At 41.0% G+C, this 15,071-nt stretch overlaps 1 protein-coding gene across 3 annotated transcripts in view; it reads right to left on the bottom strand.

The window, feature by feature from the left end:
• The window catches only part of agbl4 (AGBL carboxypeptidase 4), an 861,886-nt gene that overhangs the window by 92,217 nt on the left and 754,598 nt on the right, over positions 1-15,071 (bottom strand). The gene's annotated exons all lie outside the window — the stretch shown is intronic.

Genomic DNA, 15,071 nt, shown 5'->3' with positions numbered 1-15,071 from the left:
ATGCCATACATGTACATATATACATACATATATACATATATATATATATATATATGTATATATATATATATATATATATACATACATATATATACACATACATATATATACACATATATACATACATACATACATATATATACACATATATACATATATATATACATACATATATATATACATATATCCATATTTATACATCCATATATATACACATCCATATATATATACATACATATATATATATACATACATATATATATACATCATCAATCAATCAATGTTTATTTATATAGCCCCAAATCACAAATGTCTCAAAGGACTGCACAAATCATTACGACTACAACATCCTCGGAAGAACCCACAAAAGGGCAAGGAAAACTCACACCCAGTGGGCAGGGAGAATTCACATCCAGTGGGACGCCAGCGACAATGCTGACTATGAGAAACCTTGGAGAGGACCTCAGATGTGGGCAACCCCCCCCCTCTAGGGGACCGAAAGCAATGGATGTCGAGCGGGTCTAACATGATATATTGATATATATACATACATATATATACATACATACACATATATACATACATACATATACATACACATAAATATATATATACATAAATATATATACACACATATATATACATACATATATATACACATATATACATACATATACATACACACACACACACACACACACATATATATATACATAAATATATATATATACATAAATATATATACACACATATACACACATAAATATATACACATATATATACATAAATATATACACATATATATACATAAATATATATACACATATATATATATATATACACACACACACATTGTATATATATATATATATATATATATATATATATATATATATATATATATATATATATATATATATATATATATATATATATACATATATATATACACACACACACACTGTATATATATATATATATATATATATATATATATATATATATATATATACACACACACACACATTGTATATATATATATATATATACACACACACACACACACATTGTATATATATATATATATATATATATATAAATATATATATATATATATATACCAATTAGCAATTGTAATTTTACATGCCGATTCCAACACAAATTTTATTATTAAAAACTATAACTAAAACTATGAATGGGTATTTTTTTTTCATTACTGACCAAATCCCGATGGTCCTACCGGGCCCCGATTTAAGTAAAAGCCAACGGTGCCATTTTGCCATACCTAAGTTGCGCATGACATCAAGCACTTTGGCACCCAAACCACCTCCAGGTAGGTCATGTTGAAATTTTTGGGTTAAGTTTGGTATGGCTCCACTTTTACAAAAAAAACAAAATGCTTAATATATTGGCTTTGTTATTGCCATGCTAGTGATTAGCATTAGCGATTTAACATGGCGATTGCAACACCTCCAAATGTGTTAATTAAAAGTACAAAGAAAGGTGCACATTACAATCAAACAGCAAGTGTGTAATAACTACAATACTTACAGTATTAACACTTTTTGGCGCGTGAAAAACAAAACACGATCGATAAAGTACACACTACTGCCATCCAACGACTCACACTTGCAAATTTATTTGCAACTTAATGTTTAAGCTAGGGGTGTCCAAACTTTTTCCACTGAGGGCCACACACTGAAAAATCAAAGCAAGCGGGGGCCATTTTCATAATTTTTATTTTATAAACAAATACAATATATGTATTAAAAATATACATTTAGGCCTACCCTCAGTTATGATCCCAAAATGTTTTGGTAAAAAAAATATTAAAAATGTGTCATTATTTAGTATTATTATTTTCATTATTATTCACATTTTAAATCCCTAGATCAACATTAAGAAAAACATAGAAAAAAAAAACAAATATGCAATATTTTCACCCAATAACATTTTTTTAGGTGAAATATTTGAGATTATATATTAATTGGAGCCTTAAATTGGGGATTTTGATTCATTATTATTTTTTGAGCAATGACACTTAAAAACAAATCACACTAAAATAATTGGGGATCCAAAAGTGTCCTACTCATTAGTGTTAAAAAATTAATTATATACATTTTTTTTACCGTTTACTTTTTGCACAATAATCTCGAGATGAACTTCAGATCTATCCGTCAATTATTAGTTTTATTGTTGTTTATGTTTTTTGTTTGTTTTAGGCCCTTCTTACATTAAAAAAAAAAAAACAGCTCAGTTTTTTTATACGGGAAAACAAAATATGCAACATTTTCCCCCCAAAAATATATAAAAGTGGAATATTTAATGTGACGTAATCAGAGCCTTGAATAGGTCAATGATTCAAAATGACATTGATTTGATTCTTTATTATTTTTTAAAGAAAGAAACAGCCTGCATGGCAGCTTTGTGTTATTAGAGGAAACATTGCAACAATTTCTTGTTACATTTCACCTGCTTTTTATGTTTTTAATTTTCTTAAAATGTGCCGTGCGTCTGTTAAAAAATATCCCGGGGTCCCGAATGGCCCCCGGGCCGCACTTTGGACACCCCTGGTCTAAGCTATGACAAAAAAAAAGGATAAAACAACTGGATAGTTTTATAATCAGCTCATGCTGCGATAAACAAAACATTAATACATATATACTAACACACACAAATGTACTTAAAAGGAGTATAGATTCACCTTATAATCAAGCAGCTGGCATGTAAAAAGTACAGTACTTACAGTGTAAACACTGTGTAGGGCTCAACACAAGCAAAAAACTGGCACGTCCAACTTAATGGCAAAGACTACTTTCTGACTACGGCAACATCCTTGGAAAGTCTACAATATAATACTTGCAAATGATACTCAGAAGTGTAAGGCAAGATTATATACAAACTGGACAGCACAGAAATCGTCATAAATGAAAAATAGATTGTGTTGTTAGTTATTATTAGCATTGTATCAGGTAGGAGGCTACGGGGAAGACCCGGGACACGTTGGGAAGACTATGTCTCCCAGCTGGCCTGGGAACGCCTCGGGGTTCCCCGGGAAGAGCTGGACCAAGTGGCTGGGGAGAGAGAAGTCTGGGCTTCCCTACTTAGGCTGCTGCCCCCGCGACCCGACCTCGGATAAGCGGAAGAAGATGGATGGATGGATTGTATTATTAAACAATTAACATTTATTAAAGCACGAACACAGGCAAATGTTGAGTACCGTGTCGGTTCGAATGTGAACGTTACCCAACCATACTCATTAGTAATTCATGGCTGTGGTAATTATGCACAAAATAATTAAAAAATGACTCCCAAGTAAGAGTGGGAATAATCCATAAAGTGAGGGAAATTGCAGTAAAGAGCAGAATGGAAGAGACAGAACTGTCAGGCTTGTCGCTGACAGTTTTGTTTTGTTTTAGTTTTTCCTCTGTATGTCTTTGTTTCCTGTCAGCGCTTTTATTTTGGTCATTTCCTGCTTTTCTCCCTGAGCGCTGTTTCCCCTTAGTTGCAGCTGATTGGCACGTGGCCACACCTGGTGTCAATCAGCCCGCTCTTATTTAAACCTGCTTTGTCCTCCAGTCATTGGTGGATTATTGACATTATGACTTGTCGTTGTCTCATGCTGTGGACTGCTTTCTGTCTCCAGTTCTCCCTGGTTCCTCGTTGCTTGTGAGCTGTTCCTTGGTTCGATTCTTGTTCCTGCTACCTGTCTCCTGTTTTTCTGGTTTGTGTTTTGCCTTCCATCTTTATATTTTTGGACATTAAATAATGTTTTCTTGCTCAATGCCTGCCACCGTCTCTGCATTTTGGGGTTCGTCACAAACTCAACCTGACAGGAACAAAGCAAACGGACGTGGCTCAAAAGCAGAGGAGAGGAAAGGGGGAATCGAACCAGAGTCCATTCCAGTCAGAACATAAGTTGATCACAACAATGACATTAGTCACAAAATGATCATACTCACACGCAAGTAAACTACTACGACAACTCAGAATGTTCAAATGTTGCCGGGGGGGTTTGGGGGTTAGGCTTTGTTTATTGTTGTTTCTCGAGCAGATGGATCATCCTTCATGTTTCAGATCGTTATCACCTTGAATAATTGGATACGTGCAGCGGGAATTAGCATCTGGCAAACATTTTTTTTTTCGACTTGAACGACGCTAACGATAACTTGATGGTAATTGTGGAATCATTTCCTGTAGATGAACGGAAGATAAGTGTGTCAGTATTTGAATAATGTCATCATTACAAATATATATATATATATATATATATTTTTTTTTTTTTTTAAACCGGTCCCATACAGCCACATGAGCCAATGATATCGTACTTCTACTTGCCTGTATCGGCTCTGTCATGATTTGGAGTCTGGATTATGTTTTTGTTATTTTTTTGTTAGTTTTTGGACTCCGTTAGTTCCTGTTTGCACTCCCTTGTTTTGTTTGGTCAATATTTATTTATATAGTCCTAAATCACATGTGTCTCAAAGGGCTGCACAGGCGAGCGATCCACCCCGGGTCCCGACTCTGGACAGCCAGCACTTCATCCATGGCCACTGGAACTGTGGCCGCCCCACTTCACGAGCAAGAGGGGGGCAGAGGAGAAAAGAAATAAAACGGCAGATCAACTGGTCTAAAAAGGGGGTCTATTTAAAGCCTAGAATCTAAATATGAGTTTTATGAGGGGACTTAAATGCTTCTACTGACTTATGATTTTCACCTGCTCCTGGTGTTCAGACCGCGCACCTGTTCCAAAGCAAGACTATTATTTAAGCCTGTTTTTGCCAGTCAGTCGGACTGGCGACATCGCGTGATCGGCACGCTTGCCTTCGGGTTGATTTCTGTTTTTTTTTTTTGTACTTCGTTGAGTGTTAGTAAATAGTTAAATATGTTCCTACCTGCTACCCTTGTCCGGAAAAGTTTGTTTGCATCCCGGGAGAACAAACTTTGCAGCAAGTTGCGAATTTCGCCACACTTAGTGCGTGTGTGACAATCATTGCTACTTCAACTTTTTTAACTTTAACAGTCCGGAAAGTTTGGTAATTTCTAAAGATTTAAATCATCCATCCATCCATTTTCTACCGCTTATTCCCTTTCGGGTCGCGGGGGGCGCTGGCGCCTATCTCAGCTACAATCGGGCGGAAGGCGGGGTACACCCTGGACAAGTCGCCACCTCATCGCAGGGCCAACACAGATAGACAGACAACATTCACACTCACATTCACACACTAGGGCCCATTTAGTGTTGCCAATCAACCTATCCCCAGGTGCATGTCTTTGGAGGTGGGAGGGGCCTATCCCCAGGTGCATGTCTTTGGAGGTGGGAGGAAGCCGGAGTACCCGGAGGGAACCCACGCATTCACGGGGAGAACATGCAAACTCCACACAGAAAGATGCCGAGCCTGGATTTGAACCCAGGACTGCAGGACCTTCGTATTGTGAGGCAGACGCACTTACCCCTCTGCCACCGTAAATCATAACAATTAATTTATTTTTTACAATTGACCAAGAGAGGAGTTCAAGTACCTAGGAGTCTTGTTCACGAGTGAGGGAAGAGTGGATGGTGAGATCGACAGGCGGATCGGTGCGGCGTCTTCAATGATGCGGACGTTGTATCGATCTGTTGTGGTGAAGAAGGAGCTGAGCCGGAAGGCAAAGCTCTCAATTTACCAGTCGATCTACGTTCCCATCCTCACCTATGGTCATGAGCTTTGGGTCATGACCAAAAGGATAAGATCACGGGTACAAGCGGCTAAAATGAGTTTCCTCCGCCGTGTGGCGGGTCTCTCCCTTAGAGATAGGGTGAGAAGCTCTGCCATCCGGGAGGAACTCAAAGTAAAGCCGCTGCTCCTCCACATGGAGAGGAGCCAGATGAGGTGGTTCGGGCATCTGGTCAGGATGCCACCCGAACGCCTCCCTAGGGAGGTGTTTAGGGCACGTCCAACCGGTAGGAGGCCACGGCTGGCCTGGGAACACCTCGGGATCCCCCGGGAAGAACTAGACGAAGTGGCTGGGTAGAGGGAAGTCTGGGTTTTCCTGCTTAGGCTGTTGCCCCCGCGACCCGACCTCGGATAAGCGGAAGAATATGGATGGATGGAGATGACAATTGACCAAGAGCTGATACAAATCGAGCTGTGGGCTCAAAAAAAAACGCTTAAAAACCAGAGTCCGCCTATGTTACGCCTATGAAGAAGGCAGAATATTCCCCGGAGGACTTTGTCCGCCCCCCCATTCCGTGTCGGCGCTCGTTTACGACCCAGACAAATGCCGTCTTTTAAAAGTGTGAGAATAGCAAAAAAAAAAAGCGTTTTCTCTTCTAATGGTCCACTAATTGATGGCGGGGGGTGAGCGTCTCATCGCTACACACAAACTTAATATCATATCGATTCTTCCGCCCCGTTCTGCTGAGCGGGGAGAATGCTAATTAGCTAAAGGCTAAGCGCTTGTCCCTCTCCTTAATTGCAATTTAACATCAGAGCAGTGTGGGTCTGCCAGCCAGCTTGTAAACAAACAACACAAGAAAATGCTCCATTTAAGTACTTTCTCCGACATTTTATTGCACTTTGCTCGCTTTGCCCTTCAACTGAGACAAATGGCTGTGCTGTCGGGGAGTCGCGGCGTAGTGGGGGGAGAGGAGATGGGTGGGGGGGGGGGGGGCCCTTTCCGCCGTAAATGTGAGTGCTCTCGGGTCGGCGCCTGTGAAATTCCACCGCGCACAAATTTCACGTGGGCTGCAATAGAGACCAAAAGGAAGAAAACCCGCAGAGCTGGTGTGAGGTTGTGGAGGGCGGGAATCAAACCCGCATTGCCTTTAGTCCAGCAACCTTGCTGCTTCATCAACAGCATCTCTGCTAGCAGCCAAGTGGGACTTACCACTGCTGATGCTACAACACACTGTGTGTGTGTGTGTGTGTGTGTGTGTGTGTGTGTGTGTGTGTGTGTGTGTGTGTGTGTGTGTGTGTGTGTGTGTGTGTGTTCTAGAAACGCTGACTTAACGGGGACATTGCTTTGTTTACACAGTCGCCTGTAGGGGACTTCTGACGGTATGGGGACATCAATGATTTTTATATTTGTTTAATGTTTATATTTATGTTTCTATTTACATCCAACACAATTTCCCAACTCATGTGTGTGTGTGTGTGTTGGCAATGCTGACTTAAATGGGACATCGCTCTGTTTACACAGTCACCTGTAGGGGACTTCTGACGGTATGGGGACATCAATGATTTTTATATTTGTTTAATGTTTATATTTATGTTTCTATTTACATCCAACACAATTTTCCCACCTCATGTGTGTGTGTGTGTGTGTGTGTGTGTGTGTGTTCTAGAAATGCTGACTTAATGGGGACATCGCTCTGTTTACACAGTTGCCTGTAGGGGACTTCTGACGGTATGGGGACATCAATGATTTTTATATTTGTTAAATGTTTATATTTATGTTTCTATTTACATCCAACACAATTTCCAACTCTTGTGTGTGTGTGTGTGTGTGTGTGTGTGTGTGTGTTCTAAAAATGCTGACTTAATGGGGACATCGCTTTGTTTACATAGTCGCCTGTAGGGGACTTCTGACGGTATGGGGACATCAATGATTTTTATATTTGTTTAATGTTTATATTTATGTTTCTATTTACATCCAACACAATTTCCCAACTCGTGTGTGTGTGTGTGTGTTCTAGAAATGCTGACTTAATGGGGACATCGCTCTGTTTACACAGTCACTTGTAGGGGACTTCCGACGGTATGGGGACATCAATGATTTTTATATTTGTTTAATGTTTATATTTATGTTTCTATTTACATCCAACACAATTTCCCAACTCGTGTGTGTGTGTGTGTGTGTGTGTTCTAGAAATGCTGACTTAATGGGGACATCGCTCTGTTTACACAGTCACCTGTAGGGGACTTCCGACGGTATGGGGACATCATGATTTTTATATTTGTTTAATGTTTATATTTATGTTTCTATTTACATCTAACACAATTTCCCAACTCATGTGGAAATGGGGTTTGTAATTCACTTCACCTTAATTGTTTTCAAACGGTGCACGTAGCAAGGCAGTAAAACGGTTGATCAAACAAAACAGAAGTCATGGTCATGGACCCACTTTAAGTTAAAGTACCAATGATTGTCTCACACACACACACGAGGTGTGGCAAAATTATTCTCTGCATTTGACCCATTACCCTTGATCACCCCCCCCCCCCCCCCGGCCGGCTAGGGGAGCAGTGAGCAGCAGCGGTGGCCACGCCCAGGAATAATTTTTGGTGATTTAACCCCCAATTCCAACCCTTTGATGCTGAGTGCCAAGCAGGGAGGTAATGGGTCCCATTTTTACAGTCTTTGGTATGACTCGGCTGGGGTTCGAACTCACAACCTACCTATCTCAGGGAGGACAGTCTAACCTTTTTGGCCGAGAGAGCCATGAAAGCCAAACATTTTAAAATGTATTTTTCGGAGAGCCATATATTTTTTAACACGGAATACAACTAAATGCGTGCATTTTTAAGTAAGACCAACATTTTTAGAGTATAATAAGTCTCAGAATAAAATTGCTATTCTGAAGCTAACCATCCAGCCACCCATTTTCTACCGATTGTCCCGTTCAATAATAAGCAAAATGCTTCTTAGCATTAATGCGACTTCTTGAACAGGTGGGGTAGAAAACGGATGGATGGACTAAAATGCATGAGAAAGTTTTATTTTTAACTCTGTGATTACCAGCGGAATTATTTGTGACTTATCGTGTTGAGCAATGTCAGCTACGAGTTATCTGAGAGCCAGATGTGGTCGTCAAAAGAGCCACATCTGGCTCGAGAGCCATAGGTTCCCTACCCCTGGTCTAACCTCTAGACCACTGAGAAGGTTAGGGAAAAAAAACATTGCATTTTTAATGTCAATGTTTATTGAATCGTTGGGAATAATAACACTGGAGCAGGAAATTCCTACATTTTGAACAGCAGGAATTCGCATATGGAGTACTTTTTTTTTCCCTGAGATAAACAATGCTAATAATAACTTGACGCCGGCTGCAGAATAATTTCCTGTTGATGAATGGATTAGTTAAGTAAGTTTGTCAGCATTGGGGTAAATTAATTCACCCCCCCCCCCTGCTGTGTGCGTGCCATGAAGTGTAAGGAACGCTGGGGTTCAGCGACGAAGCAAACGTGCACGTTGAAGACACTGATGGCGGGAGTTAAGGGGTTAAAAATGGAGAAAAGCTCATGCATAGAAGGAGCGGCGTGACAAAGGACGAGGGGAAGCGGCAGGAACTGGATTTAGGCCCGCTCAGCATATTTTCTCACCTGCCATTGTCCCGTGTGGCAACTCTGTACGGAACATTACTGCTCCGTCTCGAGAAATTACAGGATGTCAAAAGTACGATCGGCTCTGATAAATATGCAAATTGCCATAAAGCGGTGGAGTGCCCAAAGGGGACGGAAGCAAACAAAAAAAAAACGTTAAATCTCACGTATCTTGAAGGTCAGGCTTTCAAATGTGCTGGTCAGCTGTTTGCGTGACGGGAACTCTGGGAACTTTTCAGACTCATGAACGGTGACATGATGTCATGAATTGAGCTCCCAGGACCATCCATCCATACATTTTTTACCGCTTTTCCCTTTTGGGGTGGCACTAAATATTCACATCGACACTATAAACTTTCACTCATGGAGTTTTATGGCATGTTTAATTTGCGGAAGTACAGTCACATATCAAATGTTAACCTTTTTGTAATGTACAGGGGGAGTCGACGGCACAGACAGTAGGGGCGTGTTTTCTAAGCTCTGTTTTATTATGTATATACAATATCCATCCATCCATTTTCTACCGCTTACTCTCTTTGGGGATGCAGGAGCCTATCCCAGCTGCATTTGGGTGGAAGGCAGGGTACACCCAGGACAAGTCGCCACCTTATCGCAGGGTCAACACAGATAGACAGACAACATTCACACTCACATTCACACACTAGGGACCATTTAGTGTTGCCAATCAACCTATCCCCAGGTGCATGTCTTTGGAAGTGGGAGGAACCTATCCCCAGGTGCGTGTCTTTGGAACTGGGAGGAAGCCGGAGTACCCGGAGGGAACCGGCGCAGTCACAGGGGAGAACATGCAAACTCCACACAGAAAGACCTCAAGCCCGGGATTGAACTCGGGACCTTCGTATTGTGAGCCACATGCACTACGCCCCTGTCTCACCGTGCTGCTTTCAGGACGCATTTTCTATCGCTTGTCCCTTTTGGGGTGGCGCTAAATATTCACATCGACACTAAAAACTTTCACTTATGGACTTTTATGGCACGTTTAATTTGCGGAAGTACAGTCACATATCAAATGTTAACCTTTTCGTAATGTACAGGGGGAGTCGACGGCACAGACAGTAAGGGGCGTGTTTTCTAAGCTCTGTTTTATTATGTATATACAATATCCATCCATACATATTTTACCGCTTACTTTCTTCGGGGATGCGGGGGGTGCTGGAGCCTATCTCAGCTGCATTTAGGTGGAAGGCAGGGTACACCCTGGACAAGTCGCCACCTTATCGCAGGGTCAACACAGATAGACAGACAACATTCACACTCACATTCACACACTAGGGACCATTTAGTGTTGCCAATCAACCTATCCCCAGGTGCATGTCTTTGGAGGTGGGAGGAGCCTATCCCCAGGTGCATGTCTTTGGAGGTGGGAGGAGCTTATCCCCAGGTGCATGTCTTAGGTGGTGGGAGGAATCCGAGTCATACCAAAGTCTATAAAAATGGGACCATTACCTCCCTGCTTGGCACTCAGCATCAAGGGTTGGAATTGGGGGTTAAATACCCAAAAATAATTCCAGAGCGTGGCCACCGCTGCTTCTCACTGCTCCCCTCACCACCCATGGGGTGGAACAAGGGGATGGGTCTAATGCTGATACTTTGGCACGGTGCGCCCAATGGTCCGGAAAATACGGCATTCGCGATGAACCCTTTCTATTGTTTGGCAGCCTTACTCGTAAGGAATAGTTTACTTCCAGCTGCCACAACACTCCTCTCGGCTATATAGTTATCATAAGCTTGCAAGGAAGGATGCTAACAGCTAAATAACAGATGCAAGTTATTGTTGGTATGAAGATAAACTATATTTTCCTGAGGGAACACTCCTGAAGGAATCAATAAAGTACTATTTATCTATCTATCTACAAAACCCGTTTCCATATGATTTGGAAATCTGTGTTAGATGTAAATATAAACAGAATACAATGATTTGCAAATCCTTTTCAAGCCATATTCAGTTGAATATGCTACAAAGACAACATATTTGATGTTCAAACTCATAAACATTTTTTTTTGCAAATAATCATTAACTTTAGAATTTGATGCCAGCAACACGTGACAAAGAAGTTGGGAAAGGTGGCAATAAATACTGATAAAGTTGAGGAATGCTCATCAAACACTTATTTGGAACATCCCACAGGTGTGCAGGCTAATTGGGAACAGGTGGGTCCCATGATTGGCTATAAAAGCAGCTTCCATGAAATGCTAAGTCATTCACAAACAAGGATGGGGTGACGGTCACCACTTTGTAAGCAAATTGTCGAACAGTTTTAGAACAACATTTCTCAACCAGCTATTGCAAGGAATTTAGGGATTTTACCATCCACGGTCCGTAAAATCATCAAAAGGTTCAGAGAATCTGGAGAAATCACTACACGTAAGCAATAATATTACGGACCTTTGATCACTCAGGCGGTACTGCATCAAAAACCAACATCAGTGTGTAAAGGATATCACCACATGGGCTCAGGAACACTTCATAAAACCACTGTCAGTAACTAAAGTTGGTCGCTACATCTGTAAGTGCAAGTTAAAACTCTACTATGCAAAGCAAAACCCATTTATCAACAACACCCAGGAATGCCGCTGGCTTGGCTGGGCCTAAGCTCATCTAAGATGGACTGATGCAAAGTGGAAAAACGTTCTGTGGTCTGACGAGTCCTCATTTGTATTTGGAAACTTTGGACATGGTGTCCTCCGGAACAAAGAGGAAAATAACCATCCGGATTGTTATAGGCGCAAAGTGTAAAAGCCAGCATGTGTGATGGTATGGGGGTGTATTAGTGCCCAAGGCATGGGTAACTTACACATCTGTGAAGGCACCATTAATGATGAAAGGTACATACAGGTTTTGGAGAAAAATATGTTGTCATCCAAGCAACGTTATCATGGACGCCCCTGCTTATTTCAGCAAGACAATGCCAAGCCACGTGTTACAACAGCTTAGCTTCTTATTAAAAAAGTGCGGGTACTTTCCTGGCCCGCCTGCAGTCCAGACCTGTTGCCCATGGAAAATGTGTGGCGCATTATGAAGCGTAAAATACGACAGCGGAGACCCCGGACTGTTGAAGGACTGAAGCTCTACATAAAACAAAAATTAGAAAGAATTCCACTTTCAAAGCTTCAACAATTAGTTTCCTCAGTTCCCAAACGTTTATTGAGTGTTGTTAAAAGAAAAGGTGATGTAACAGTGATGAACATGCCCTTTCCCAACTACTTTGGCACGTTTTGCAGCCATGAAATTCTAAGTTAATTATTATTTGCAAAAAAAAATAAAGTTTGAGTTTGTACATCAAATATGTAGTCTTTGTAGTGCAATTAATTGAATATGGGTTGAAAAGGATTTGCAAATCATTGTATTCTGTTTATATTTACATCTAACACAATTTCCCAACTCATTTGGAAACAGGGTTTGTATCTATCTATAAAAACTGGGGTGTATGAAGAACATTGGTGGACTGGTTACTAGTTGCGAAGCTAGTTGTTGCGTTGGTGGTCCTTGCAACAGAAGGTGGGGGTTCAACCTTGGATCGGACCCAGCTGGGCCGTAAACGGAGTGGCGTGCCTTTCCAAGATGTAACAGTGGTGAACATGCCCTTTCCCAACTACTTTGGCACGTTTTGCAGCCATGACATTCTATGTTAATGATTATTTGCAAAAACAAATAAAGTTTATGAGTTTGAACATCAAATATGTTGTCTTTGTAGCATATTCAACTGAATATGGCTTGAAAAGGATTTGCAAATCATTGTATTCTGTTTATATTTACATCTAACACAATTTCCCAACTCATATGGAAACAGGGTTTGTATCTATCTATAAAAACGGGGGTGTATGAAGAACATTGGTGGACTGGTTAATAGTTGCGGAGCTAGTTGTTGCGTTGGTGGTCCTTGCAACAGAAGGTGGGGGTTCAGCCTTGGATCCGACCCAAGGCCCCACGCGGAAATTCCGATGACAGGGAGAAAATTTACAACTCGTGCCCGTCCGTGGCATGACGAGGGGCGGTGGCCCGACCGTGTCTTGTTGCCATCACTCCAAAGTGAGGCTAATTTATGGCGATGTAAAAGCCACGGAGCCGAGGCGAGCTGGGAGGGGGGTTAGGGGGGCGAGGTGTCGAGGCCGCCGCTTTGCGACATGCAGTATTATGTGGCGTAAAACTGCGGCCGCTATCACTTTGTGCTTTTATTGGAATTCTCCAAGGTACATTTACCTCCTTAAACCCTGCCGAACACTTTAAATGTTGTACATTCCATAAATGTTCATGTCCTCAGCCATGCTTTTCACTCTTTCCAACGCACCTCCTCCTCAACTCCTCGTTTTAAAGCAACAGTAACAAACTACATTCTCTTTTACCACAATCCTAACTTCCTCAAACTAAAAAATAGCAAACATTTAACATTGTAGGACGTGACACTGTATGGTGACATGTCGTGTGAGTACTAATAGATGCTAACAGCAACATGAGCAGGCTATCAGCGATATATGAGATGCTAGCAGTGATAGAAGTAGTAATATATACTGTGGAGGGGGGCGTGGTCTGCGGGCCTGCCGCAGAGCGGGGTGTGTAAGGACCGGCCTTGAAGCCAGCGGCAGGTGAGTAGATTGCCCAGCTGGGACTGGTTATCCAATCACCTGTCGCCCTTATTAGCAGCAGCCGGAACGAGACACGTTGTTGGAGTTGGTGATGGTGAGCGGACACAGACGCTGGACATTGCGAGAGAGAGAGAAGACCAGAGAGACGACACGCCAAAAAGACTGAAAAGTCACGGAGCGGAAAATGTCGCGTGTGCGCTCACAATAAAACACATTGTTGAACCCTGAATACCGGCTCTCGTGCAAGTGTGTGGTGATCCGAAGAACCCACTAGGGCAACCTCCACACAAAACTAACAGCGATACATGAGGAGTAATAGGTGCTAACAGCAATTTCAGTAGTAATAGATGCTAACAGCGATATACAGTTTGAGGAGTAATAGATGCTAACAGTGATATAAGTAGTAATACATACTAACAGTGATGCATGAGGAGTAATAGATGCTAACAGTGATAGAAGTAGTAATATATACTAACAACGATACATGAGTAGTAAAACATGCTAACAGTGATATAAGCAGTAATAGATGCTAACAGCAATATAAGTAGTAATATATACTAATAGCGATACATGAGTAGTAAAACATACTAACAGTGATATAAGCAGTAATAGATGCTAACAGCGATATAAGTAGTAATATATACTAATAGCGATACATGAGTAGTAAAACATGCTAACAGTGATATAAGCAGTAATAGATGCTAACAGCGATATTAGTAGTATTATATACTAATAGCGATACATGAGTAGTAAAACATGCTAACAGTGATATAAGCAGTAATAGATGCTAACAGCGATATAAGTAGTAATATATACTAATAGCGATACATGAGTAGTAAAACATGCTAACAGTGATATAAGCAGTAATAGATGCTAACAGCGATATAAGTAGTAATATATACTAATAGCGATACATGAGTAGTAATACATGCTAACAGTGATATAGGAAGTAATACATGCTAACAGTGATATAAGCAGTAATATATACTAACAGCGATACATGAGTAGTAATACATGCTAACAGCGATACAAGAAGTAATACATGCTAACAGTGATATAAGAAGTAATACATGCTAACAGTGATATAAGTAGTAATATATACTAATAGCGATACATGAGTAGTAATACATGCTAACAGTGATATAAGAAGTAATACATGCT

This window comes from Nerophis ophidion, linkage group LG22 (assembly GCF_033978795.1).
Source record: "Nerophis ophidion isolate RoL-2023_Sa linkage group LG22, RoL_Noph_v1.0, whole genome shotgun sequence".
NCBI classification, from domain to species: domain Eukaryota; kingdom Metazoa; phylum Chordata; class Actinopteri; order Syngnathiformes; family Syngnathidae; genus Nerophis; species Nerophis ophidion.
Note: the sequence above shows the minus strand (reverse complement) of the source record. Positions and strands in the feature narration are given on the sequence as shown.